The sequence below is a fragment of the Ornithorhynchus anatinus genome, chromosome 16, assembly GCF_004115215.2.
Source record: "Ornithorhynchus anatinus isolate Pmale09 chromosome 16, mOrnAna1.pri.v4, whole genome shotgun sequence".
NCBI classification, from domain to species: Eukaryota; Metazoa; Chordata; class Mammalia; order Monotremata; family Ornithorhynchidae; genus Ornithorhynchus; species Ornithorhynchus anatinus.
Window position 1 is genome coordinate 21,623,899 of NC_041743.1, and position 27,918 is coordinate 21,651,816.

The 27,918-nt window shown below is 48.5% G+C and overlaps 1 protein-coding gene across 2 annotated transcripts in view; it reads right to left on the reverse strand.

Annotated features, from left to right (window-relative positions):
* The window catches only part of LOC103165880 (endogenous retrovirus group K member 13-1 Env polyprotein-like), a 649,133-nt gene extending 621,624 nt beyond the window's left edge, over positions 1–27,509 (reverse strand). The window contains exons 1-3 of one of the 2 annotated variants that reach the window (XR_003765166.2): positions 27,159–27,509; positions 23,631–23,757; positions 19,871–22,092 (exon numbers count right to left, since the gene is read on the reverse strand). The gene's annotated coding sequence lies outside the window, so the exon portion shown is untranslated. Of the gene's footprint in view, positions 1–19,870; positions 22,093–23,630; positions 23,758–27,158 lie in introns of those variants that run through there. The other variant, XM_029080862.2, reaches the window with a different exon arrangement.
* Between the last annotated feature and the right edge of the window lie 409 nt (positions 27,510–27,918).

Here is a 27,918-nt window from a genome sequence, read left to right on the forward strand (position 1 = left end):
CCCTTATCTTACCAAGTTGGGCCCTCCTCCCTTTGCCTTCCAGGTTTGGCCCCACTGTCTTTGCCTTCCAGGTTGGGCCCCACCTCCAGCTTTGCCTTCCAGGCCTAGCCCCAAGCACTTTTCGTTCCAGTTTTGCCCCCCTACCCAGCCTTCCCATCATGGGCCCCCGCCTTTGCCTTCCAGGCCTGGCCATTAACCTTTCCCGTTCCAGATTGGGCCCTCACGCCTTTGCCTTCCAGGCCTGGCCATTAACCTTTCCCGTTCCAGATTGGGCCCTCACGCCTTTGCCTTCCAGGCCTGGGCCTGAGCCCTTTTCGTCTCAGGTTGGGCCAGAGTTCCCCTGCCTTTGCCTTCCAGGCCTGGCCTTTAACCTTTCTGTTCCAAGTTGCCCCCCTCCCCCCATTCGCCTTGCAGGTTGGGCCACTCTGTCTTTGCTTTCCCCCCAAGCCTTGGCCTTTCAGGCCTGGCCCCGAACTCTTCTCTTTCCAGGTTGGGCCCCTGTGCCTTTGAGTTCCAGGCCTGGCCCCCCTGCCTTTGACTTCTTGTTCCAGGTTGGTCCCCCACGCCTTTGCCTTCCAGGCTTAGCTCCAAACCATTCTACTTCCAGGTTTGCGCCCGCCACCCCCCCGTTTGTGCTTTCCCAGCCTGGCCCCCAAACTTTGCCTTCCATGCCTGGCCCCAAATCCATCTCGTTCCAGTTTGGGCCCCCCTGACTTTGTTTCCCAGCCTGGGCCCGAACACTTCTCATTCCAGGTTGGGCCCCCGGCCTTTGCCTTGCAGGTGGGCCACCCCACCTTTGCTTTTCAGGTTCGACAGCACCACCTTGGCCTTCCAGGCCTGGCCCCGAACCCTTCTTGTTCTAGGTTGGGCCCCTCTGCCTTTGAGTTCCCAGCCTGGACCCCTGCCTTTGCCTTCTAGGCCAGGTCCCTAACCCTTCTCGTTCCAGGTTGGGCCCCCTCACTTTATCTTCCAGGTTTGGCTCCAAACCCTTCTTGTTCGAGGGCCCCCCCCGCCGCCAGCTCCCACAATTGCCTTCTATGTCTGGCCCCAAATCGTTTGTGTTCCAGGTTTGGCTTCTCCGCCTTTGCCTGGCCCCAAAGCTTTCTCATTTCAGGGTGCACCCCCCCACCCAAACTTTGCCCTCCATGTTTGGCCCCAACCCTTCTTGTTCCAGGTTAGGCCCACCCACCTTTGCCTTCCAGGTTGGACTCCCCCACTGTTTCCTTCCAGGCCTGTCCCCGAAGCCTTCTCATTCCTCCTCACTCTAGGCTTCAAGGCTCTACATCACCGTGCCCCTTCCTACCTCTCCTCCCTTCTCTCTTTCTACCACCCACCCCGCACGCTCCGCTCCTCTGCCGACCACCTCCTCACTGTCCCTCGGTCTCGCCTATCCCGCCGTCGACCCCTGGGCCACATCCTCCCGCGGTCCTGGAACGCCCTCCCTCCTCACCTCCGCCAAACTGATTCTCTTCCCCTCTTCAAAACCCTACTTAAAACTCACCTTCTCCAAGAGGCCTTCCCAGACTGAGCTTCCTTCTCCCTCTACTCCCTCTACCACCATCCCCCTTCACCTCTCCGCAGCTAAACCCTCTTTTCCCCCTTTCCCTGTGCTCCTCCACCTCTCCCTTCCCCTCCCCACAGCACTGTACTCGTCCGCTCAACTGTATATATTTCCATTACCCTATTTATTTTGTTAATGAATTGTACATCGCCTTGATTCTATTTAGTTGCCATTGTTTTTATGAGATGTTCTTCCCCTCGACTCTATTTGTTGCCATTGTTCTTGTCTGTCCATCTCCCCCGATTAGACTGTAAGCCCGTCAAACGGCAGGGACTGTCTCTATCTATTGCCGACCTGTTCATCCCAAGCGCTTAGTACAGTGCTCTGCACATAGTAAGCGCTCAATAAATACTATTGAATGAATGAATTCCAAGTTGGCCCCCCGGTCACTACCTTCCTGATGTGGCCCCGAAGCCTTCTCATTCCAGGTTGCCCCCCCCTTCCTTTGATTCCAGACCTGGTCCCAAACCCTTCTTATTCCATTTTGGGACCCCCAGCCTTTTCCTTCCATATTTCCCCCCCAAGCCTTTGCCTTGCGGATTTGGCCCCAAACCCCTGTCATTCCTATTCCCCCCCCACCTCCTCCCCAGTCTCTGTTTTGGAGGTTTTGCCCAAACTCTTCGTTCCAGTTTGGCCCCCCCAGCCTTGTCATGCAGATATAGCCCCAAACACTTTTCATACCAGTTTGGGGCTCCCTGCTTTGCCTTCCAGGCCTGGGCTCGAATTCTTCTCTTTCAATTTTGGGTCCTTTGCCTTCCAGATTTTCCCCCAAGCCTTTGCATTGCAGGCCTGGCTCCGAACCCTTTTCGTTCCAGGTTTGCCCACTAGCCTTTGCCTTGCAGGTTTGACCCTGAACACTTTTGGTTCTGGTTTGGGCCCCGGAGCCTTTGCTTTGCAGGTTTTACCCTGAACCCTTTTGGTTCCTGTTTGGACCCTGGAGCCTTTGCCTTGCATGGCAAGCAGCGTGGCTCCGTGGAAAGAGCACAGGCTTGGGAGTCAGAGGTCATGGCTTTGAATCCCGGCCCTTCCACTTGTCAGCTGTATGACTGTGGGCAAGTCACTTCACTTCTCTGTGCCTCAGTTGCCTCATCTGTAAAATGGAGATGAAGACTGTGAGCCTCACGTGGGACAACCTGATTACCCTGTATCTACCCCAGTGCTTAGAACAGTGCTCTGCACATAGTAAGCGCTTAACAAATACCAACATTATTATTATTATGTTTGCCCCCCCCAGTCTTTGCTTTGCAGTTTTGGCCCCGAGCTCTTTTGGTACTACTTTGGCCTCCCCAGAGTTTGCCTTGCAGGTTTGGCCCTGAACCCTTTTGGTTCCAGTTTGGGCCCCCTCGAGTTTGCCTTGTAGGTTTGGCCCCGAACCCTATTCGTGCAGGTTTGGTCCCCGCAAACTTTGCCTTGCAAGTTTGGCCCCGAACCCCTCATTCCATCTTGGGCCAGGAAGCCTTTGCCTTGCAGGCTTGGCCCTGAACCCTTTTGGTTACAGTTTGGATCCCGCAGAATTTGCCTTGCAGGTTATGCCCTGAACGATCTTGGTTCCAGTTTGGGTCTCTCAGCCCTTGTCTTGCAGGTTTGGCCCTTAATGCTTTTGGTTACAGTTTGGGTTCCACAGCATTTGTCTTGCTGGTTTGGCCCCAAACCCATTTTGTTGCAGATTGGTTCCTGCAGCCTTTGCCTTGAAATTCTGGACCCGAACCCTTTTGGTACCAGCTTGGCCCCCTCAGAGTTTGCCTTGCAGGTAATGCCCCGAACTCTTTGGGTTTCAGTTTGTGACCTTTAGAGTTTACCTTGCAGGTGTGGCCCCGAACCTTTTTCGTTGAGATTTGGGCCCTGCAGCCTTTGCTTTGCAGCTTTGGCCCTGAACCCTGTTGATTCCAGTTTGGGCCCCACAGTCCTTGCCTTGCAGGTTTGCCCCCTCTCCCCAGCCTTTGCCTTGCATCTTTGGCCCTGAACCCTTTTGGTTCCAGTTTGGGCCCTGCAGCCTTTGCCTTGCAGGTTTGGACCCCCGTCTTGGCTTTGTAGGCTTGGCCTTGAACCCATTTGGTTAAAGTTTGGGTGCAGTAGAGTTTGCCTTGTGGGTTTGGCCCTGAATGCTTTTTGTTCAGGTTTGGGCTCTGTAGCCTTTGCCCGGCGTTGTTGGCCCCAGACCTTTTTGGTTCCAGTTGGGGACCCTCAGACTTTGCCTTGAAGCCTTTGCCGGAACCCATTTCATTTCAGTTTGCATCCTGCAGCCTTTGCCTTGAAGGTCTTGACCTGAACCCTTTTGGTACCAGTTTGGCCCCCCCAAGAATTTGCCTTTCAGATATTGCGCTGAGCACCTTGGGTTCCAGTTTGAGCCCCCTAGATTTTGCCTTGCAGATTTAACCCCATTCCAGTTTGGGCCCCGCAGAATTTGTCTTGCAGGTTTGTCCCCCCATCATTTGCCTTGCAGGTTTGTCCCAGAACACTTTTCATTCAGGTTTGGGCCCAGCAGCCTCTGCCTTGCATATTTGACCCTGAACCCTTTTGGGTCCAGTTTAGGACCCACAGCCTTTGCCTTGTAGGGTTGGCCCTGAACACTTTTCTTTCCAGTTTGGGTCCCCCATATTTTTCCTTGCAGGTTGGGCCCTGAACCCTTTAGCGTTCAGGTTTGGGCCCTGCAGACTTTGCCTTGAAGATTTGGCCCCAAACCCTGTTTGTTTCAGTTTGAATACCACTGCCTTTGCCTTCCATGTTTGGTCCTGAATCCTTTTGGTTCTAGTTTGGCCCCCACAGAGCTTGTCTTGCAGGTTTGGCCCCAAACCCTTTTCGTTCCAGTTTGGGCCCCTCGGCCTTTGCCTTGCAGGTTTGCCCCCCAGCCTTTGCTTTGCAGTTTTGGCCTCAAACACTTTTGCTTCCAGTTTGGGCCCCACAGCCTTTGACTTTCAGGTTTGCCCCTGAACACTTTTCATTTTAGTTTGGCCCCCACAGCCTTTGCCTTTCAGGTTAGGCCCTGAACCCCTCTCGTTCCTGTTTTGTCTGGGCAGGCTTTGCCTTAGAGGTTGGTCCCTGAACCCTTTTCGATCCAGTTTTGGCCCTGCAGCCTATGCCTTGCAGGTTCCGGCATGCAAACTGAAATGAAATGGGTTCCGGCAAAGGCTTCAAGGCAAAGTCTGAGGGTCCCCAAACGTTTTTGGTTCAAGTTAGGGTCCCACAGCCTTGCCTTCCAGATTCGGCCCTGAACCCATTTGCTTAAAGTTTGGTCCCCCTAGAGTTTGCCTTGCAGGCTTGCCCCCCCCCCATCCATTGCCTTGTAAGTTTGGCCCCGAACCCTTTTGGTTCCAGATTGGGCCATGTAGCCTTTGCCTTGCAGGTTTGCCACATCAGATTTTGCCTTGCAGCTCTGGCCCCGAACCATTTTTGTCCCAGTTTGGGCCCCGCAGCTTTTGCCTTGCAAGTTCTGCCCTGAACCCTTCTGGTTCCAGTTTGGGCCTCACAGCTTTTGCTTTGCAGGTTTGGCCCCCAAACCTTTTTGTGCCAGTTTGTCCCTCGCAGAGTTTGCCTGGCAGGATCGCCCCTGAGCCCTTTTGGTTCTAGTTTTTGCACTGCAGCCTTTGCCTTGCAGGTTTGTCCCCCAGACATTGCTTTGCAGGTTTGTCCCTGAACCCTTTTTCTTCCAGTTTAGGACCCACAGACTTTGCCTTGCAGTTTGGCCCTGAACCCTTTACATTCCAGATTGGGCCCCACAGACTTTGCCTTGCAGGTTGGGCCCCGAACACCTCTCATTCCAGTTTGGCCAGGCAGCCATTGCCTTGCAGGTTTGTCTCCCAAACCATTTCTGTTTCAGTTTGGGCCCCACAGCCCTTGCCTTGCAGGTGTGATCCCAACCGCTTTTGGTTCCAGTTTGGACCCCACAACATTTGCCTTGCTGGTTGGTCCCCCTAGCCTTTGCTTTGCAAGTTTGGTCCTGAGCCCTTTTTGATCCAGTTTGGGCCCTGCAGACATTGCCTTGCAGGCTGGGCCCTGAACCCTTTTCATTCCAGTTTGGGCCCTGGAGCTTTGCCTCGCAGGTTTGGCCCCGAACCCTTTTGTTCCAGTTTGGGCCCTGCAGCCTTTGCCTTGCAAGGTTGCCCCAACAACAGCCTTTTCCTTGCAGGTTTGGCCCCGAACCTGTTTGGTCCCACTTTGGTCCCCACAGCCTTTGCCTTGCAGGTTTGGCCCTGAACCTGTTTGGTCCCACTTTGGTCCCCACCACCTTTGCCTTGCATGTTTGGCCCCAAAATAATTTGGTTCCAGTTTGGGCACCCTAGAGTTTGCCTGTGGGATTGGCCCTGAACCCTTTTCATTCTGGTTTGGGACCCGCAGTCTTGCCTTGCAGGTTTGCCCCTCAACATTTGCCTTCAGGTTTGGCCCCGAACCCTTTTGTTTCCAGCTGGGGTCCTGCAGACTTTGTCTTGCAGGTTGGGCCCAGAATGCTTTTGTTTCCACTTTGGGCCCCACAGCCCTTGCTTTGCAAGTTTCCCCCGCCCCCGCCCCGCCCCCATCCATTGCCTTGCAGTTTTGCCCTGAACACATTTGTATCCAGTTTGGGCCCCCTAGAGTTTGCCTTGTAGGTTTGGCCCATAAAGCTTTATGTTCAGGTTTGGACTCCACAGCCTTTGCCTTGCAGGTTTGGTCCCCATCCCTTTTTCTTCCAGTTTGGCCCCCAGCAGAGTTGGCCTTGCAAGTTTTGCCCAACCTGTTGGGTTTCAGTGAGGGTCCCGTAGCCTTTGTCCTTCAGGTTATTTGGACCCCTAGAGTTTGTTTTGAAGGTTTGGCCCCGCACCCTTTTCTTTCAGGTTTGGGCCCCGCAGCCTTTTCTTTGCAGGTTTGGCAGCGAACTCTTTTGGCTCCCTTTTAGGCCCCCTGGAGTCTACCTTGCAGGTTTTTCCCGAACCCGTTTAGTTTCCATTTGCACCCCACAGCCTTTGCCTTGCAGGTTTGCCCCCCTAGCCATTGCGTTGCAAGTTTGGCTCTGAACACTTTTGATTCCAGTTTGGGCCCCGCAGCCTTTGACTTGCAGGTTTGCCTCCGCAAACTTTTCCTTACAGGTTTGGCCCCGAATCCTTCTCATTCCTTTTTAGTCCGGGCAGGCTTTGCATTACAGGTTGGTCCCCGAATGCTTTTCATTCCGGTTTTTGCCCCGCAGCCTTTGCCTTGCAGGTTGGGACCGAATGTTATTGGTTCGAATTTGGGTCCTGCAGCCTTTGCCTTCCAGGTGTTGCCCTGAACCCTTTTGCTTACAGTTTGGGCCCCCTAGAGTTGGCCTTGTAGGTTTGCCCCCTCATTCATTGCCGCGCAGATTTGACCCCGAATGCTTTTGGTTCCAGTTTGGGCCACACAGGCTTTGCCTTTGCCTGCAGGTTTCTCTCTGAACTCCTTTGATTTCGGTTTGGGACCCGCAGCCTTTGCCTGGCAGGTATGGCCCCCAGACCATTTTGTTCCAGTTTAGCCCACAGAGAGTTTGCCTTGAAGGATTGGCCCCAAACCCGTTTTGTTTCAGTTTGGATCCCGCAGGGTTTGTCTTTGCTAGCCTAACCTTTTCCCTTGGCTAAACATTTTCACCTAGACTAACCTTTCCCCTGGCCTAACCTTTTCCCCAGCCTTACTTTACCTTAGCCCTAGCCTAACGTTTTTACCTAGCCTAAGCTTTTCCTTGGCCTAAACCTTTCCCCTGGACTAAACTTTTCCCCTGGCCTAACCTTTTCCCTTGGCCTAACCTTTTCCCCTGCCCTAACCTTTTCCCCTGGCCTAACCTTTTTCCGTGGCCTAATCTTGTTCTCTAGCCTGAACGTTTCCCCTAGCCTGAACATTTCTCCTAGCCTAAACTTTTCCTCTAAGCTAATTGTTTTCCCTTAGCCTAGTGTTTTCCCTAGCCTATTCTTTCCCCTAGCCTAACCTTTCACCTTGCCTTACCCATTCCCCTGGCCTAACTTTTTTCCTGTGCCTAAACCTTTCCCCTGGCCCAAATTTTCCCAGCCTAACTTTTTCCCCTAGCCTAACTTTTTTGCCTGGCCTAACCCTTTCCCCTAGCCTAACCTTTCCCCATCCTAACGTTTTTTCCTATCCTAACCTTTTCCCTTGGCTTAACAATTTCCCCTAGACTAACCTTTTCCTCTGGCCTAATCTTTTCCCCTAGCCTTACCTTTGCCCTAGCTTAACGTTTTTACCTAGCCTAACCATTTTTCTTGGCCTATCCCTTTCCCTGACCTAACCTTTCCCCCTGGCCTAACCTTTTCCCCTTGCCTCAACACTTTCCCCTGGCCTAACCTTTTCCCTTAGCCTACCCTCTTCCCCTAGCCTACCCTCTTCCCCTAGCCTAACCTCTTCCCCTGGCCTAACCATTTCTCATAGCCTAACCTGACCCCTAGCCTAAACTTTCCCCTAGTCTAACGTTTTTTCCTAGACTAACCTTTTCCCTTGACCTATCCTTTTCCCTGAAATAACCATTTCCCCTAGTCTACCCTTTTCCTTGTGCCTAACCTTTCCCCAGGCCTAACCTTTTCCGCTGGCCTAAATTTTTCCTGGGCCTAACATTTTACCCTAGCCAGACCTTTTCCCCTCACCTAACCTTTTCCCCTACCCCAACATTCTCCCCATGCCTTATATTTTCCCCTAAACTTTTTCCTCTAACCTAACCTTTCCCCTAGCCTAACCTTTTCCCCTCGCCTAACCTTTTCCCTTAGTCTTAACTTTTCCCCTAACCTAACCTTTTCCCATGGCCCAAACATTTCCCTAGCTTAACCTTTTCCCCTGACCTAACCTTTTCCCTTGGCTTGTCCATTTCCCTAACCTAACCTATTCCTTTGGCCTAATCTTTTCCTTTAGACTAACCTTTTCCCTAACCTAACCTTTTCCCCTGGCCTTACCCTTTCCCAAAGCCTAACCTGACCCCTATCCTTTCCCCTATGCTAAGGTTTTTGCCTAGAATAAACTTTTCACTTGGACTATCTTTTTCCCTGAGCTAACCTTTTCCTCTGGCCTGTTTCCCCAGGCCCAACCTTTTCCCCTGTGCCATCATTTGGCGTGATGAGTGCTCAGTGAAGAAAATAGAGAGGGGGGAAAGAGCGGGCCAGGCGAGTCTAAGGCTCATGGCAATAGACTAGTTTATTTCACCGTATCACTTGATTTTATACAGTACCCATAACAATGATCTCACCATATCTCTTGGTTTTATACAGTACCCATAACAATGATTAATCTTCCAGTCAAGGTTCAGTTGTTTTTACATCCAATACTTAGAACTCAGCTCTTTGGCAAACACAATGTTCCTTGTTATCCTATTCAAGGTCCTGGAGAGATGTTTGTCTTAGACCAGCATGCCCTAAGCCTTGCTCAGGTGGGCCAGAGGCGCTAGGACACAAGCCCAGTCCCTTAGCTTCTCACGCCAGTCCTGCAACATCTCCCCCTTTTTTATTTACTAGCCAAAGCTCATAAAGTTGAGTTAGCAAGATTTTCAGAGTGGTTGCCAAAAAACGAGTAATAAGAGGAAACATCAGTAATACCACGATGAAGACAAATATATAAAGTCTAGTCTAGGGGGAAAGGTTAGGTCAGGAATATAGGTTAGGCCAAGGGAAAAGTTTAGGCTAGGGGAAAGATTATGCTAGGGGAAAGGCTTAGGCCAGAGAGAAGGTTAGGCCAGGGAGAAGCTTGGGCTAGGGGAAATGTTAGGCTAGAGGAAAGGTTAGGCTAGGGGATGTTTAGGCAAGGTGTAAAGTTTAAGTTAGGGGAAAAATTCGGCTAAGGGAAAATTTTAGATCAGGGGAAAGGGATAGGCCATTAGAAAAGGTTAGGCAAGGGGAAAGATTTGGCTAGGGATAAACATTAGGCTAGGGGAAAAGGTTAGGCTAAGGGAAAAGTTTAGGCTAGGGGAAAGATTTAGGCTAGGGGAAAAGTTTAGGCTAGGGGAAAGGTTTAGGCTAAGGGAAAAGCTTATGCAAAGAGAAAATTTTAGGTTGGGGAAAAGGTTAGGCTAAGGGAAAAGGTTAGTCTTGGGAAAATGTTTAGGTTAGGGGAAAAGGTTAGTCCAGGGAAGGGCTTAGGGTATGGAAAATGGATAAGCCAAGGGAAAGGGTTAGACCAGTGGAAAGATTAGATAAGGGAAAGTTTAGTTTAGGGGGAAAAGGTATGGCTAGGAGAAAAGGTCAGTCCGGGGACAAAGGCAGGGTGAAAGGTTTAGGTTAGGGGAAAAACTTAGGCTAGGGGAAAGGGTTAGGCGATGGACAAGGTTAGGCTAGGTGAAAAGGTTAGGCAAGGTTAGGTTAGGGGAAAAGGTTAGGTTAGGGGATAAGGTTAGGCTAGGGGAAAAGTTTAGTCCAGGAGAAAAGATTAGGTCAGGGAAAAGGTTAGGCCAGGGAAGAAGGCTAGACTGGGAGAAAACGTTAGGCTAGGTGAATATGTTAGGTCATGGGAAATGGTTAAGCCAAGAGAAAAAGCTAGACCAGGGGCAAAGGGTAGGCCACAGGCAAAGGTTAGGCCAGGGGAAAGGATAGGCCAAGGGAAAAGGTTAGGCTACGGAAAAGGTTTGGCGAGGTGAAAGGGTTAGGCTAAGGGAAAAGTTTAGGCTAGGGAAAGACATAAGGCAAAGAGAAATGTTTAGGCTAGGGGAAAAGGTTAGAATAGAGGAGAGGGTTAAGCCAGGGTAAAATGTTAGGCCATGGGAAATGGTTAAGCAATGAGATAATGTTAGGCTGGGGAAACAGTTAGGCTCGGGGAAAAGGTTAGGCTACGGGAAAAGGTTAGGATACGGAATAAGGTTAGACCGGGGTAAAGCATAGGCCGGGGAAAAGATTAGGCCAGGTGAAAAGGTTAGGCTAGGGGAAAATGTTAGGATGTGGAAAAGGTTAGGCCTGGGGAAAAGGTTAGGCTACAGGAAAAGGTTAGGCAAGGTCTAAAGTCTAGGTTAGGGAAAAAGGATTGGCTAAGCTAAAAGGTTAGGCTAGGGTAAAAGGTTAGAATCTGGGAAATGATTATGTAAGGGCAAAGCTTAGGCTCGGGGAGGGGTTTGGGCTAGGGTAAAAGACTAGAATTGGGGAAAGGGTAAGGCTGGGGGAAAAGGATAGACCAGGAGAAAAGTTTAAGCCAGGTAAAAAGTTATGCTGGGGAAAAGGTTAGGCTAGGGTTAAACCAGGGGAGAGATTAGGCAAGGGAAGCGTTAGGCTAGGGGAAAACATGGCTAAGGTAAAATGTTAGGCCAGGGGAAAAGGTTAGGCAAGGGAAAAGGCTTAGGCTAGGTGAAGGGATTAGGAAAGGGGAAAAGGTTAGGCTAGGAGTATAGGTTAGCCTAGGGGAAAAAGTTAGGCCCTGAGAAAAGATTTGGTCAGGGAAGCGGTTAGGCCTTGGGAAAATTTTAGGCCAGTGAAAAGGATAGGCCAAGGGAAAAGTTTAGGCTCAGGGAAAACGTTGGGTCAGGGGCAAGGGTTAGGCTAGGGGCAAAGGTTAGGCCAGGGGTAAAGGGTAGGCCAGGGGCAAAATCTAGGCCAGGGAAAAGGTTAGGCCGGGGGAAAAGGTTAGGTCAGGAATATAGGTTACGCCAAGGGAAAGGTTTAGGCTAGGGGAAAAGATTAGGCTATGGGAAAGGGTTAGGCCAGGGAAAAGGTTAGACTTTGAGAAATGGTTAAGCTAGGGGAAAAAGTTAGGCTAGGGGAAAAGTTTGGGCTAGGGGAAAAGGTTAGGCTAGGGGAAAAGGATAAGCCAAGGTAAAGGGTTAGGCAAGGGAGAAGGCTAGGCCAGGGGAAAAGATTAGACTGTGGAAAATGGAAAAGCTAGGGAAAAAGGTTAGGGTTAGCAAGGCAAAGACTGGCTGGCCCAAACTAGAACGAAAAGGGTTCAGGGCCAAACCTGAAGGCAAAAGCTGCCTCTCCTGAACTAGAATGAAATGGGTTCGGGCCCAAACTGAAAGGCAAAGGCTGCGGGGCCCAAACTGGAATGAAAAGGTTTTGGTGTCAAACGTGCAAGGGAAATGCTGTGGGGCCTCACACCTGAATGAAAAGGGTTCAGGGCCAAGTTTGCAAGGCCAGCTAACAAGGGGGCCACTTTCACTCTTAACCCTAGATTGTCCCCCATCCCCCTGCACCTGCCCAACTCCCTCAGAGACAGCCACTGAGGAGTTCCAGCTCTAGAGGGACTAAGGGATGTTCAAGGTGACCCTGTGGAAAGGACTGTGGGTTCAGGGAGGATTAACCCATCTATAGAATTAAGGGGCCTGGATCTTCTCAGCCCCACAGTCAAGCCTGGCAAACCCAGTTCCCTCCACAGAGACTTAACCCCAGATTGTAATACCAGCCTCAGTGCTGAGAGTGATAGGCCCCTCTGCTCACCACCTCCTTCCTCTCCTGCCATAACCTTTAATCATCCACACAAGCCCCCATCACCTTCATTTGAGAGATGGAAACTCATCTCTTCTGCATTTTCCTCTTGCTAAAAGAACAGTCTTCACAGCCAGGTATTATAAGAAGCTTCTGGTAGGCAAAGTGGGCTGGTTCCTCTCTTCCCATCACCAGGACCCCTTAAACATCCACCTCCAGATGGCTCTGAGTTGAGTTTAGGAAGCTCCTGCATGATCCAGCCTGCTCATCGTGTCTCATATCGACCACATCCATCCCAACTCATTTTCACACAGCCTCCCACCTACATAATGTACAAAACAGTGGTCTCACAGAACTTTAAGAGCCCTAATGAAATTGTTTCTTCTTCAGTAAGCCTTCCCTGACTAAATCTCACATCCTCCCCACACCAAGTCTCCCCCCACCCCCCGACACGAATTACCTTTTCAACTCATCCATGCACGTTGGCACATCCACCAAGCACTGAACCTCTCATCTCCACCCAAACAGCTATCTTAATTGTTACAGGCTCTCATGATATCCCGGCTGGATTATTGTATCAGCCTTCTCTCTGATCTCCCTTCCTCCTGTCTCTTGCTGCTCCAGTCTATTCTTCATTCCGCTGCCCGGATCATCTTCCTGCAGAAACGCTCTGGGCATGTCACTCCTCTTCTTAAAAGCCTCCAATGGTTGCCTATCAACCTCCACACGAAACAAAAACTTCTCACTCTAGGCTTCAAGGCTCTCCATCACCTTGCCCCCTCCTACCTCTCCTCCCTTCTCTCATTCTACCCCCCACCCCGCACGCTCCTCTCCTCCGCCGCCCACCTCCTCACCATCCCCCTTTCTCGCCTATCCCGCCGTCGACCCCTGGGCGACGTCTTCCCCCTGTCCTGGAATGCCCTCCCTCCTCACCTCCACCAAACTAATTCTCTTCCCCTCTTCAAAACCCTAGTTAGAGCTCACCTCCTCCAAGAGGCCTTCCCAGACTGAGCTTCACCTTTTCCCTCCACTCCCTCTGCTCCCCCTCTACCTCACCTTCCCTCTGCTCCTCCCCCCTCTCCCTTCCCCTCCCCTCAGCACTGTGCTTGACCGTTCAATTGTATATATTTTCATTACCCTATTTATTTTGTTAATGAGATGTACATCACCTCGATTCTATTTATTGCTATTGTTTTAATGAGATGTTCATCCCCTTGATTCTATTTATTGCTATTGTTTTTGTCTGTCTGTCTCCCCTGATTTGACTGCAAGCCCGTGAATGGGCAGGGACTGTCTCTATCTGTTGCCGATTTGTACATTCCAAGCACTTAGTACAGTGCTCTGCACATAGTAAGCGCTCAATACAGACTATTGAATGAATGAATGAACTATACACCCCATAACAATTAGGTATATATCCTTCCACTTAGATCTTTACCACCTGTATTGTATTAATCGGGTCCTCCCCATTCAACTGATGCTGGACCTACAAGACTGAAGGAGATCTCTGCTAATATGTGGGAGACAAACATATCTTGAAGGTAAGGGAAGGAAAGCAAAAAAGTGGGGACAGGTCTGTTAAGGTGGTGAGTCATGGCTGCAGTGAACATGTCTGTTAGTTCTGTTGTACTGCACCCGTCCTAACCATGTAGTGCAGTGCTCTACACATAGTATCCACTCAGTAAGCACCACTGATTAATTGCAGGAAGGAAGTGTCTCTTGGAATTTCCACAGTCACAGAGAAAGGCTGGAGAACAAAAAGGCAGTTTGAGTGGCCAAGAAGACTTCTGAAATGGAGTGTTAGGCTGTTGACCCCACTATCCACTTCCCTCACAGGCACGAATAAGGTCAGGAAAAGCGAAAGATTATACCTCCACACAGCCTTCCAAGGATGATTTTAGGGAAATTACCTGGCCTAGAAGAGCCCCTAGTAAGCAAGCCAGAAAGCAGATTCAAGGTTACCCCAAACTTCACACCTCCTTCACACCCAAAACGTTCCTCTAACCACCTAAACTCCACAGCCCCTCGCATTAAAGCCAACACACGCAACTCCAAATAGACTCAGGCTCTGGAGGCTTATATAGGGAAGGAGGGGGCGGGGCATTGCCCGACTTGACATCAATAATCCACCTGATTGGAAACAGCTGGGTTAGAGATCAGGTGTTCTGAGAGGAAGCTCTAGCAGCCCATTGGAAGAGGGGATGGCTTTGGGAAAGATAGGGTACGATGGGATAGGGGTTTAGGGGTTAGGATTGGATTGGATTGAATCTATCATGAAAGGATTTGTCCAGGAAATAACAAATTCCAAACAGCTCTCCATGGGGGTTTCACCTCTGGCCTGACCCTCACCCTACCTTTCTTTCCTGTCTGAGTTCCCTTCTCACAGCCCCCACATCCAATCTGCTGACACTGGACCCCAGGAGTAGTCAGAGCAGTCTGGCCCTGTAAAGCAGAAAAACCATCACTCTCCTCCCCACCTTCAGAGCCCGCCTAAAATCACATCTCCTCCAAGAAGTCTTCCCCAAGTAAGTCCACATTTTCACTATTTGACACAGAAGGGAGTGAGAGAAGAGGAAAGAGCTGATTTTGGTTTTATTTTGTGCATGCATGTTGTGTTTTAATGTTTCATTGCTCTAACGTGTCTGTCTCTAGTCTTTCTCATAGCTGGAGAAGGAAGCATAGAAGATTTCAGATAACCTAGTGTTTTGAGGAGGTTGGGGGGCAAACACTTTTTCTATGTCTGAGCCAACAGGACAGACTCGTGCTCCCCTTCTCCCACACATTCAGCTCCTGCTCCCTCCAAAACACAGGACTCACTGCAGAACTCTCCTCTTGGTAGGAGGCAGTATAGTTAGGGTCTAATGGAAGCAAAGTGTCACTACACCTTCTCCACCAGTCCTGACTGAAACACATCTGGACTTGTGGAACCTGACCTTGAGAGACACATGTGGATTAGTGAGGGGCCAGTTTCCATCACCCTGCCCTTGGCCCTGCCACCCCCCCCCCCCGCTTCTGTGGCCAAACCTATCACTCTTCCACAGATTCTGCTGTTTCATATCTGGAGAAGGAGAGGTAGGAGATTGGAGACAACATAGGTTTCTTTGGCAGACAGCATTTTCCCTCTCCTCCACCAAATATTAAACATATCATCTGGAGAGTTGAGGCGTAGAGGCAGACCACCTCACTAAGATGATTGCAACAGTCTGCCCTCATTCATTTACTTACATATTTAAATTAATGTCTGCCTCCCTTTCTAGATTGTAAGCTTGTTATGGGCAGGGAATGTGTCTGTCCTATGGGTTCTCTCCCAAGCGTGTAGTACAGTGCTCTGCACACAGGAGGCACTCCATCAATCTAATTGATTAACTGAAGGTGCAGAACTGCATGCACATTGGATAGAATTCAGTTTCTGGTACAATACCTGCCTTCTGGTCTCCCAGTCCACACTGCTATAAACTTGATTTCAGGCAGGAATCTGCACACCTCTGCTTGTCAGAGAGAAATAGGGGAGACACCCTGATCTCCCGATATTAGAAACCACAAACTTCCATAATGAGCCCAAAAGGTTCCCTTCTCTGGAGAGTGAGTCTGTGCATGACCCTGTAGTCAGGACTGTAGTCTCAGAGAGACTTGCCTCATCAATAGAATTAAGGGCCCTGGGTCTTCTCAGTCCCAGGCAAATTTGACAGAACTAGCTACCTGCACAGAGAACAGGCCCCTGTTCTCCCATGAGTGGCATCTGTCTCCTCACTCTTCTTCCCCCCATTATTCACACACACATACAAACACACACACACACCTTACACTCCACAGACTTCCTTCCCTTTGGGATGTGGAGAGAAGCAGTGTGGCTCAGTGGAAAGAGCACAGGTTTGGGGGTCAGAGGTCATGGGTTAGAATCTCAGCTCTGCCAGGTGTCAGCTGGGTGACTGTAGGTAAGTCACTTAACGTCTCTGTGCCTCAGTTACTTCATCTGTAAAATGGGGATTAAGACTGTGAGCCTCACGTGGAACAACTTGATTACCCTGTATCTACCCCAGTGCTTAGAACAGTGCTCTGCAATTATGAAGCACTTAACAAATACCAATATTATTATTATTATTAATATTTGGGGTAGCAATGCAGTCCATTCAGTAAGAGGGAAAAAGTTTCGGGGCAAACCTGCAAGGCAAAGGGAGTGGGGCCCAACCATGAACGAAAAGGGTTTGGGGCCAGACCTGCAAGGCCTGGGGTCACCAGATGAAAGGTCTCCCATACTGGAACCCAAAGGTTTTGGGGCGTTACCTGCAAGGCAAATTCTGGCGGGGGGCAACCTGGCACCAAAATGGGTCAGGGCCAGAGCTACAGGGCAAAGTGTCTGGACCGAAATGGAACGAGAAGGATTTGGGGCCCAACCTGCATGGCAAAGTCTGCGGGGCCCAACCTGGAACAAAAAGGGTTCGGGTCCAAACCTGTAAAGCAAAGGCTGGGGACCTAAACTGGTACCAATAGTGTTCCGGGCCAAACCTGCAAGGCAAAGTCTGGGGGCCTAAACTGGTACCAATAGTGTTCGGGGCCAAACCTGCAAGGCAAAAGCTGTGGGGCCTAAAATGGAAGCAAAAGGGTTCAGGGCCAAAGCTGCAAGATAAAGACTGCGGGGCCCAAACCTGAACAAAAAGGGTTAGGGGCTAAAACTGCAAGGCAAAGGCTGTGGGACCCAAACTGAAATGAAATGGGATCAGAGCCAATCCTGCAAGGCAAATTCTAAGCGGAGCACACTGCAACAAAAACGGTTGCGGGCCATACCAGCAAGGCAAACTCTAAGAATCCCAAGTTGGAAACAGAAGGATTCGGAGACAAACCTGCAAGGCAAAGGATTTGGCGAGCGGGGGCAGCGGCAAACTTGCAATGCAAACTCTATGGGGCCCAAACTGTAAACAAAAGAGTTTGGGGCCAAACCTGCAAGGCAAAGACTGTGGGGGCAAAGCTGCAAGGCAAAGGCTGTGGGGCCCAAACTGGAATGAAAAGGTTTCTGGGCCAAACCTGCAAGGCAAAAGCTGTGGGGCCCAAACTGGAACAAAAAGGATTCTGGGCCAAACCTGCAAGGCAATGGCTCGAGGGGGCAACCTGCAAAGCAAAGGCTGCGGGGCCCAAACTGGAATGAAAACGGTTTAGTGCCAAATCTGAAATGCAAAGGCTGGAGGTGCAAGCATGCAAGGTAAAGGCTGTGGGGCCCAAACTGAAATGAAAAGGGTTCGGGGCCAAACCTGCAAGACAAAGGCTCGGGGGGCAAACTTGCAGGGCAAAGGTTGTGGGGCCAAACTTGCAAGGCAAATGACAGCTGTGCCCAAACTGGAACAAAAAGGTTTGGGGGCCAAACCTGCAAGGCAAAGGGTGCAGGGCCCAAACCTGAACAAAAAGCGTTAGGGGCCAAACCTGCAAGGCAAACTCTAGTGGGTCCAAACTGGAACTGAAAGGGTTCAGGGCCAAACCTGCGAGGCAAAGGCTGCAGGGCCCAAACTGGAACTATAACGGTTTGGGACCAAAGCTGTAAGACAGAGGATGCGGGGGCATACCTGCAAAGCAAAGGCTACAGAGCCAAAAGTGGACACAAATGGGTTCCAGGCCCAACTGGCAAGGCAAAGTCTGTGGAACCCAAAATGGAAACAAAAAGGTTCGGGGCCAGACCTGCAATGCAAAGGCTTTGGGGCCCAACCTGAATGAAAAGTAATCAGGGCCAAACCTGCCAGGTAAACTCTAGGATGCCCAAATTGGAACCAAAAGGCTTTGGGGCAATACATGCAAGGCAAAGACTGTGGGCCCAAAATGTAGCCAGATGGGTTCGGGGCCAAATCTGCAAGGCAAAGGCTAGGGGTTGGGGGCGGGCAAACCTGCAAAGCAAAGGCTGCGGGGCCCAAAACTGGAACGAAAGTGGGTCAGGCCAAACCTGCAAGGCAAACTCTAGGGGGCCCAAACTGGAACAAGAAGTGTTCGGGGCCACAGCTGCAAGGCAAAGGCTGAGGGGCCCAGAACAGAATGAAAGGGTTCAGGTCCACACCCACAAGACAACTCTAGGGTTCCCATACTGGAACCAAAAGGACTCCGGGCATTGCCTGCAAACTAAACTCTGGGGGGGTGGGGGCGTGGCAAGCTGGTACCAAAAGGGTTCAGGTCCAGACCTACAAGGCAAAGGTTACGGGAGACAGACGGACAAAAACAAGACAACTTAATCACAGTGAATAGAATCAAGGGGATGTACACCTCATTAACAAAACACACAGGGAAATTAAAAAAATATATACAAATGAGCACAATGCTGAAGGGAGGGGAAGGGAGGGGGGAGGAGTAGAGGGAAAGGGGGTTTAGCTGAGAGGAAGTGATGGCGGGAAGGGGGAGGGAGCAGAGGGCTGAGAGGGAGCAGAGAGGGAGCACAGGGAGCAGAGGGAAAAGGGGTAGCTCAGTATGGGAAGGCTTCTTGGAGGAGGTGAGCTCTCAATAGGGCTTTGAAGAGGAGAAGAGAGTTAGTTTGGTGGAGATGAGGAGGAAGGGCATTCTAGGACAGCGGTAGGATGTGGGCCAGAGGTTCACGGCAGGATGGTTTGAATGGGGGATGGTGAGGACGAGCTGCAGAGGAGCGGAGCGTGCGGGGTGGGTAGTAGAAAGAGAGAAGAGAGGTGAGGTAGAAGGGGGCAAGGTGATGGAGAGCCTTGAAGCCCAGAGTGAGGAGTTTTTGTTTTGTTCGAAGGTTGATAGGCAACCACTGCAAGTTTTTAAGAAGGGGAGTGACATATCCAGAGCGTTTCTGCAGGAAGATGAGCTGGGCAGCGGAATGAAGAATAGACTGGAGCGGGAAGAGATAGAAGGAAGGGAGATCAGAGAGAAGGCTGACACAGTAATCCAGTTGGGATATTATGAGAGTCTGTAACAGTAAGCTAGCCGCTTGGGTGGAGAAGAAAGGGTGGATCTTGGAGATATTATAAAGGTGACACCGGCAGGTCTTGGTGACGGATGGGATGTGTAGGGTGAATGAGAGAGCTGATTCAAGGATGACACCAAGGTTGCAGGCTTGAGAGAAGGGAAGGATGGTGGTACCATCTACAGTGACAGGGAAGTCAGCAAGAGGACAGGGTTTGGGAGGGAAGATAAGGAGCTCAGTTTTGACATGTTGAGTTTTAGGTGGCAGGTAGACATCCAGGTGGAGACGTCCTGGTGGCAGGAGGAGATATGAGCCTGAAGGGACGGGGAGAGAACAGGGGAGGAGATGTAGATTCGGGTGTCAGCTTCTTAGAGATGATAGTTGAAGCTGTGGGAGCGAATGAGTTCACCAAGGGAATGAGTATAGATGGAGAACAAAAGAGGGCCAAGAACTGACCCTTGAGGAATCCCTACAGTTAGTGGATGGGAGGGGAAGGAGGAGCCCATGAAGGAGACAGAGAATGAACGGCCAGAAAGATAAGAGGAGAACCAGGAGAGGATGGAGTCTGTGAAGCCAAGGTGAGAGAAGGTGTGGAGGAGAAAGGGATGGTCGACAGTGTCAAAGGCAGCTGAGACGTCGAGGAGGATTAGGATAGAGTAGGAGCCAATGGATTTGGCAAGAAGGTGGTCATGGGTGACCTTTGAGAGAGCAGTCTCAGGAAAGTGGAGTGGGCAGAAGCCAGACTGGGGGAGGTCTAGGAGAGAGTTGCAGTTGAAGAATTCAGGGCAGTGAATGTAGGTGACTCATTCTAGGAGTTTGGAAAGGAGGAGAAGGAGGGAGATAGGGCAATAACTGGAAGGGGAAGTGGGGTCGAGAGAGGGTTTTTTAGGATGGGGGAGACATGGGCATGTTTGAAGGCAGAGGGGAAGAAGCCATTGGAGAGTGAGTGGTTAAAGATAGAAGTTAAGGATGGGAGGAGGGAAAGGGGCAATGTTTTTTATAAAGTGAGCAGGAATGGGGTCTGCCAGCATTTGGCGTGATGAGTAGTCAGTGAAGAAAATAGAGAGGGGGGAAAGAGCGGGCCAGGCGAGTCTGAGGCTCATGGCAATAGACTAGTTTATTTCACCGTATCACTTGGTTTTATACAGTACCCATAACAATGATTTTACCATATCTCTTAGTTTTATACAGTACCCATAACAGTGATTAATCTTCCAGTCAAGGTTCGGTTGTTTTTACAACCAATGCTTAGAACTCAGCTCTTTGGCAAACACAATGTCCCTTGTTATCCTGTTCAAGGTCCCGGAGAGATGTTTGTCTTAGACCAGCGTGCCCTGAGCCTTGCTCAGGTGGGCCAGAGGGGATAGGACACAAGTCCAGTCCCTTAGCTTCTCACGCCAGTCCTGCAACATCTTCCCCTTTTTTATTTACTAGACGAAGCTCATAAAGTTGAGTTAGCAAGATTTTCAGAGTGGTTGCCAAAAAACGAGTAATAAGAGGAAACATCTGTAATACCATGATGAAGACAAATATATAAGGTAAGGTTTGCAATCCTATGGATACCCAATTAAATGGGTTAAGTTGTTTCAATGAATCTAATACAATACGGGCAATAACCTCAGGGTGCTCATTCAAATGAGGACTATTCTCGATTTCCTCAGTTATTTTTCTTAATTGATCCATGGCCAATGTGATTTTAGATTGATGCCATGCACCCAGCATCCGATTCTTTATTTTATCCCAAGATAAATTTTCATCCGAGGCATTGTATTTCACAGGAGTAACCCAGACATACAAGTATCTACAGTCACACTGCAACGAGAGCTTTTCCTTCAAAGTTTCTATCTCAGTGCCCAAGTATAATACTGATTGCTCAAGTAAGTTAATTTTATATAGCAAATCTCTATCAATTCGTTCCTGGGCCTGAAACGCCAGATTAACATTATGGGCGAGCTCGTTAACATACCCCGCAGTGTGGATCTCAGTTTGCAATGATAGAGTAGACACAGTAGTAGATATTATTAGTGATGCTAACGTGACGAGACCGGTGACCAGTAAACCCACAAGCCTCTTTTGTCTACTTAAGCCGTGCGCTATTAACTGGAGTGCATGCTCGCTGGATGACGAATACCATTCATGGGAGATATTGGTGGGAAAAACTGCAATTGCAGGTTGTTCCACCAACATGATTTTATTGTTGTCCGTAATATCAATACATTGTTTCAGAGTACAATTTATACAGCATATGTTCCAATAACAACTTTCATTTACCATGGATATATTACCCACTATAAACGCCTGAGGAGTTCTTACACATGCAGTGATGAAGGACAAATTGCTCTTTACTGGGCCTATGTTTAGTGGGACGTGGGCTTCAAAGTATGATCAATTCTATCTAAGGTCGAAAAGGCCCTCCGTAGTCCTCGAAATTCTACTAAAGTGGGAGATTGTAATACCTCTTCAGGAAGACTTCCCGTGTAACCCTTCAAGGGTGCCTGATGAGTCGAATTGTCATGTCCATCCCAATTCCACAATTTTGTTGGCTCTGTGTGACTATTTAATTGTATCTCTTCAGGGTAAGAGAGGTGACATAATTCCCATAAGGGGAAGATAGGTTTTTCAGGTATTAATGACTTATTGCTAGAGCCGGGCCAAACATGACTCGCAAAGGCACAGAGAGGTATTCGGGGATACTGGGTGAAGTTCCTTGTGGGAACCCCTTATGGTGTAAGTTTTTCCACATAAACATATGCACTGTTTCCTTCCATGATATTTCCCAATTCTTTATCACGAACCCAAGTTTTCTCTATTTTGAGTTGTAGACACGGTCCGGTACAATTGCTATTGCCATTTCTATAAAAGCATATTGGAGTACGGGTGGCTAGCATGCTAACATTTATTACTGCAGTTATATTATCAGACAGAAAAGAATAATTATATCCCCATGAAGCTGGAATTATTGGTATATATTTCTCCCACTCTATCTTCCCATGTTACAGGCCTTGTCCATGGCCGATAGGGAAGGTATGCCCAATATTGTTCTCTCTCGCACGGGGGAACTTACACCGATAAAAAAAGGCCAACATGGCAAGAAAGACATTCTCAGGTGTCATTAATTGTTTAGTGTTTTCTACCACCGTCATCGCCTGAGATGTGAGTGCTTTTATCTGCCCTCAAGTTGGAATCTTCTCAGTTCGAGTGGCTCTGCTGGGTTTCTTCCTTTTCCTCTGGAATCTCATTCTGCTCAGCCTCTCGGGCAATTGAGGAACATGCTCTGACATTCTTTTCAAGAATCCACACTAGTTTTTCAAACGTTTCTGGAAAGACACAAGCATACCCACATCCCCACATTAGTAGAGGATCTGGACTATACCAAGTATTTGTAAGGGGGTCCTTCCACATGACCAGAGCTGACTTCTGAGCTCCCTTTTGTTGGAACTGTTCCCTTTTGTTGGAACTGTTTCTCTGCAGGTTTAAATCTTTTAACATCTGCTGTCAAGAAATTTAAGGTGTATAATGTCATAAGTATTCGTCGTTTAGGGGAGGACAGGTACTCTCCCCCTTTTTGTTTTGTAAATAAGCCTTGATATCTTTATGTCGCTTCTCAATAATAGCTTGTCCGGTAGGGTTGTAGGGGATACCGGTAATATGGGATATATTGAATGTTATACAAAAGTTTCCGAAAGCTGTGCTGGTATATGCAGGGGCATTATCTGTTTTTATTTGTGTTGGGATTCCTGAGAACTGAGAACGTTTGCAGTAAGTGATCTATGACGTGTTTAGTAGATTCCCCTGTGTGTAAAGCGGCAGAGGTAAAGGAGGAATAAGTATCTATAGTTACATGAATAAATTGCAATTTCCCAAAGGAAGAATAATGAGTAACATCCATTTGCCAAATATGGTTAGGACAGAGTCCACAAGGGTTTTTTGAAGTGTTCGTGGGAGGTGAAGAGAAGGGATACATTTTGGGCATGATTTGACAATTTGTCTTGCTTGTTCTTTCGTAATATGAAATTGCCTTCGTAGTATGTAGGCATTCTGATGAAAGTAGTTATGGGATACTGAGGCCTCATGAAGCGCTGGAGGCATGATCGTGGGCATTACAATAACTTGTGTCAGTTAATCGGCTTCTGCATTGCCTTGAGTTAGGGGGCCAGGGAGTACGGAGTGTGCTCGGATATGAGTAATAAAGAAGGGGTTCTTTCTTTCTTGAACAACTCATTGGAGTTGCAAGAACAAAGGAAATATATCAGAAGTGTTAGAGAATTTTAATTTAGCCATCTCGATTTTCGAGGCAACTTAGAAACAATATTTGCTGTCCGTAAGAATATTGAGTGGTTGAGGTTGCTTTTGTGAAACCATAATTACTGTGGTTAATTCATTTTGTTGAGCCAACTTAAGCCCTGTATGTCTTATTTCAGTTATGTTGGGGGTATGAAATAAACTGCAGTTCCTTTTGAGGATCCATCCGTAAAGGCGTGATCTGCTTGGGGAATAGGAGAGATAAGGGTAATTTTCAGAAAAATCCCTGAGTATGGTTCTGTGAATTGTAAAATGGGGTTTTCCATATGATGAGAGTCCAAATAACCCGAGAATGAGGAGATTACTATCTGCCATTCGGGATCATTCTGTATTAATCGAGTGAGTTGGGTTTGGGTGTATGGCTGATGAATAATAGTGGGACTTCTTCCCGTCAGCCAAATACTCCTTCTGACCAATTTCTGAATTAATAGTGCTACCATTGTAGGATATGTTATTAAAGAGTTAGGGATTTGGTGTGTCATATGGGACCATTCTAGAATGCCTTTTTTTTGATGTAAGGCTGTGGTAGGTGTCCCTGGAGTAGAAAGTATACCAGCCTGGATGTCTTCTTGTTCATGTATTCGATCTAAAGTGGCACTGCTAATTGTTTCTTCCACAGTCTTAAGTTCCCTCTGCGCTTCTAAGGTTAAGGTTTTGGGTGAGGTCAGATCGGGATCTCCCTGTAAAGTAGAAAATAAATGAGTTAAATGGTGAGTGTTGATCTTTAGATAGGGCCTGATCCAATTGATATCCCCCAACAGCTTTTGAAAGTCATTTAATGTTTTTAAAGACTCCTTTCGTATTTGTAATTTTTGAGGCTTAACCCTCTGTTACTCCACAATACTTCCCAGATAGTTATATGGTGTTTGTTTCTGTACTTTGTCCGGTGCTATGATCAGGCCATATTCTGACAAGGATAAGGTCAAGCGGCCTAACAGCTCATTAAGTGTGTCATGGTGGGGGTGAGCGCAAAGAATATCGTCCATATAGTGTATAATATAAGCACTCGGATATTTTTGTCTAATTGGATTTAGGGCTAGGCTAACAAATTTTTGACACATAGTAGGGCTATTTATCAATACCTTCCATTCGTATCGTTGGGCAGGGGCTCTAACATTGACAGAAGGGATCGAGAATACAAATCTTTTTCGATCCTCTGTTTGAAGTGGGATCATATAAAAGCAGTCTTTAAGGTCTATTATAATTAACGGCCATTCCTGCGGGATCATGGTTGGAGAGGGCAACCCTGGTTGTAAAGGACCCATGGGTTCCATGGTATTATTTACCGCTCTTAGATCCGTAAGCATTCTCCATTTTCCTGATTTCTTTTTTATTACAAATACTGGAGAATTCCATGGACTGGTGGTCTCCTCACTATGTCCTGCTTGTAGCTGTTCTTTCACGATATGTTCTAGAGCCTCTAGCTTTTCTTCTGTTAGCAGCCACTGCTCCACCCAGATAGGCTTGTCTGAAAGCCATGTAATTTTTTCTGCATAATGTTGTGGGGCAGTGGCCATTATGATAAAGGGGTTTCGGTAGTTAACATCACTTTCATTTGCTGGAGTATATCTCTTCCCCACAGATTGATAGGGAGTCCAGCAACTATATATGGTTGGAAATATCCTTGTTGCCCCTTGCTTCCCCATTTTAATAACTTGCTGCTTTGTGCAGGTGTTTCTACTGTTCCTACTCCAGTTAATGGGGCACTCCCTTGCTGTAGGGACCAAGCAATAATAATGTTGGTATTTGTTAAGCGCTTACTATGTGCCGAGCACTGTTCTAAGCGCTGGGGTAGACATAGGGGAATCAGGTTGTCCCACATGGGGCTCACAGTCTTAATCCCCATTTTACAGATGAGGGAACTGAGGCACAAAGAAGTTGAGTGACTTGCCCACAGTCACACAGCCGACAAGTGGCAGAGCTGGGATTCGAACTCATGAGCCCTGACTGCAAAGCCCATGCTCTTTCCACTGAGCCACGCAATGCCTTTTGGTGATAATCGACTTGTCAGCCCCTGTGTCTATTAATCTTCTGAAGATCATCCCTTCGATAAGTATAGTCAGTTGTGGTCTTTCTAAAGTGACTGTTTGGGCCAAGAAGGCTTGATCTCCTGAGCTTCCAAATCCTTGAGCCTTTCTAACATTCTGACGTTTTCCCAACCTGCTTGTAAGGAAGTATCAACAATTGAGCTATTCTTGTCCGTTCAGGAAACTGGACAACCTTATGTGCATAAGCCAATACCGAGATTTCCCCTATATAATCTGATTCAATTACTCCGGATATTACATTTATTCCTTTTAGGGTCATACCACTCCTCCCTACCATCAGACCCACAAAACCTATAGGTAAAGGCCCATAGATTCCTGTCGGTATTTTTTGAACTCCCATTTCTGGAGTCAGTACTACTTGTACAGCTGAGGGAAGGTCCAATCCTGCGCTTCCTGGGGTGGCTCAGGTGAGGTCTGCATAGGAGAGATGGCGGTATGCTGGGGATACAGAGTATTCTCCTTGGCTACTGAGCGAACCTGACTGAATGTTAGGGCTGCCCCTATTGTTTGTCGGGGCTGGGGATGGCCCCTTTTTACGTTTCCCGATATCGGGGTTCTTTCTCTGGTAAAATTTGGGTGATACTGAGAAGGCCAGTGGTTTCCCTTTCTGCACTTAGGGCACACTGACGAAGGGCGGGTGTTTCGGGAAAGCATTGCCTTTCCTTTCAGGCATTTTTTTGCAAAGTGACCTTCCTTTCCACAATTAAAACATGTACCCTTAGCATTTTGTTGCTGCATAGCTGCAGTCATTAAATTAGCATTAAAAGAGGCAGTGCCCACATCTTGGCACTTCCGTATCATTTCAGTGATTGTCATAGTCCTTTTATTCCCTGCCAAGGCTATTTTGCAGTCCTGATTGCAATTATCGTATGCAGGTTGCTTCAACAGTATAATTCCAGCCGTATGATCACCTACACTACTCTGTATTGTCATAGTTAATCTACTAACAAATTGTTCAGAAGGTTCAGATGGCCCTTGTAAAATCTTTGTAAAATTGGAGTTCATCTCTCCCTTAGCTGGCAGCTTCCGCCAAAATGTTTTTCCTGCTATCATGATTTGCTGATAGGCTTGAAGTGTGTATGTGAGATGGTTGTTTGCTTTTTTAAAACCATAATTACAGTGGTCTGTCGCAATAGGCCCACCCAGTCCCACCGAGTGGAAAAGCAGAAAGTTTCGGGGGGCGTTGGTGGCTGGAGCTGGAGTTAAGGGGTGGGAAGGGAGGGGAGGTGGGAGTGGCTCTGCTCGCCGGTCCTGGGGATGGAGACCCCAACCCCCGGGCCCAGGGGTCAAGGGTCAAAGGCCAGCAAGGTACCGCTGAATGGAGCGGCGCGGATCCTCCATGTATATGCCTGTCGGTTTGTGTGTATACGCACGTCTGGGTATTCAATGACAGGGAAAACAGTGAGAAAATCTAGAGGAATGTCTTGGTCTTGCTCTGTGGCTGTTATAATAGCCTTCTGGAGTGGGGTGGGGCTGTTTGGTTTCACTGTGACTGGAGACCAGGGATCCTATCTTTCCTCCTTAAAAAAGGAAGAATCTGCTTCGGGCAGAGGTGGTGGGAAATGAAAATCCTCAAGATTGGGATATATCTTGGCGGCCGAGGGGGGTGGCGGGTGGGGAGGCAAATCCGGCCCTCCTGCGGTATCAACCTTAAGGACCTTATGAACTAAAGGTGCTTGATTCTCAGGAGTAAGACATATCTTCAAGACATTCCATATAGAAAAAGCTGCAACAGGAAAAGAGCTAGAGCCTTCTTGTCTATATCTTTCACTCATCTGTTTTCCAACCACTTCCCACCGTTCTAAATCAATACCCCTTCCTTCGGAAACCATGGACAACATTTCTCGACACATTCCAAAAATTGTTCTATCTGTTCTTTAGTGATGATCAACCCTCTCTCCTTAACCACCTTCTTAAGCAAATTCATGTACTGTTCCCTGTCTTTAAAGTGTACTTGGCCCATCCCTGCTGTGGAAAGTTTCAGATCGGGCAATCCCCACGGTTAGCCTGGTGAATATAAGAAATTCCCTTACCTTCGTGATTCAGTGGAGATCCGTGGTGTAAGGCACTGAGTCACTCCTTCCTCCTTGTGTCACTGTTCGGGCGCCAAATGCCAGCATTTGGCATGATGAGTAGTCAGTGAAGAAAATAGAGAGGGGGGAAAGAGCGGGCCAGGTGAGTCTAAGGCTCATGGCAATAGACTAGTTTATTTCACCGTATCACTTGGTTTTATACAGTACCCATAACAATGATTTTACCATATCTCTTAGTTTTATACAGTACCCATAACAATGATTAATCTTCCAGTCAAGGTTCAGTTGTTTTTACATCCAATGCTTAGAACTCAGCTCTTTGGCAAACACAATGTTCCTTGTTATCCTGTTCAAGGTCCCAGAGGTATGTTTGTCTTAGACCAGTGTGCCCTGAACCTTGCTCAGGTGGGCCAGAGGGGATAGGACACAAGCCCAGTCTCTTAGCTTCTCACACCAGTCCTGCAACACCCCCGGCCTAACCTTTTCTCCTAATCTTAACTTTTCCACTAGCCTAACCTTTTCCCCTGGCCTAACCTATTCCCCTGGCCTAAGCTTTTCCCTTAGCCTAAGGCTTTCCCCTACCCTAACATCTTCCTGGCCTAACCTTTTCCCCTAGCCTAACCTGACCCCTAGCCTAACCTTTATCCTAGCCTAATCTTTCACCCTAGCCTAACCTTTCCCCTTGGCCTATTCTTTGCCCTGACCTAACCTTCTCCCTGGCCTAATCTTTTCACCTATACTAACGTTTTCCCCTTGCCTA